General features: G+C 40.9%; 1 pseudogene; it reads right to left on the bottom strand.

Annotated features, from left to right (window-relative positions):
• On the bottom strand, positions 1-1212 carry LOC123648045 (annotated as a pseudogene).

Genomic DNA, 1212 nt, shown 5'->3' on the forward strand with positions numbered 1-1212 from the left:
GCAGTGGGGCTGAAAAATCCCAAGCCTTTAATCACAAATTTGGTCCCCTAGGCAACCAGCTCCCACCCTGAGGCTATCCATGACTTCCCAGTCATCAGTCAAGAAAAAGACACTTATCCCTTCAGAGATTCCAAGAGTTTTTGGAGTTGTATGTCAGGAAATGAGAAGATGAAATATATATTTCACAATAACACAATGTCCTAAACTGAACTCATGATTTCCATGTTCCACCAGCTTTTTTCTCTGCCTGTTTCCTAACTCAGGGAATGCCAACGGCATACACCCAAATGCCCAAATTATTAGAAACCAGGGTCATCATCGACGGTTTTTCTGTCTTATCTTCACGAACAGTTAAACACAACATTCTCCCAATTCTATATCCTCTTTTTTTGTCATTATTGCAAAAGCAAATTTTAATTTTTAACCTTTAGTTTGATTTAAACATTGGTTTTAGTATAATGCTGACACCAGCTGTGCAGAAAGGACTCTGGAGAGATGTTCCACAGCAGCACACACCTGTGGCTCTTCTCCAGGACAGCCAATATTGCTTGGTCAAATACATTCTTTAGGCCTTTCTGTGTGGGTGCAGAACACGCCACATACTTGACAGCCTTCAAGTCACCGGCCAGCTTTTCAGCAGTCTCTGGAGTAACAGGCTTCTGTTTGTTCTTGGGAAGTTTCTCAGTTATAGAGGGGTAATCAGTTTGGGTCCTGAAAAGCAAGAAAGGAGTCTTTGGACAGCAGTGAATTATCTCAGGCACCCACTTTTCTTTCACATTTTCAAATGAGGACAGAGAAACCACTGAAAAACAGACTAGAAATACATCGGTTTGTGGATAACTTGGTGGTCATAATCTGTCATAATCCTCTTGCTCTGCAGTATCAAAAAGTCCAAGAGTATATGGCTCTCCACCAATCATAACTGTGACTGCATAGTTGTCAAGAACAGTCAGAATATATTCAGATAGAAATTTGTTTGTTGTGTAGGATATCAGGAGATATGTTTTATCAATAGCACCATTGTCCAACAATGCATTTAATTGTCTGCATTGTTGAAGTAGTTTTATATCCACTTTAAATATTTCAAATCTGATGCTGACCTCAGTGTCTCCACCAGGGCATTGGCAGCACTGCTCGGGGTCTCCTCGGCTCTATATCCTCTTCTTGAATCCGTTCTTGTTGCTTTACCTCTCCCTGCCCATTCATTTATTC

Source organism: Lemur catta, chromosome 12 (genome assembly GCF_020740605.2).
Source record: "Lemur catta isolate mLemCat1 chromosome 12, mLemCat1.pri, whole genome shotgun sequence".
Classification (NCBI taxonomy): domain Eukaryota; kingdom Metazoa; phylum Chordata; class Mammalia; order Primates; family Lemuridae; genus Lemur; species Lemur catta.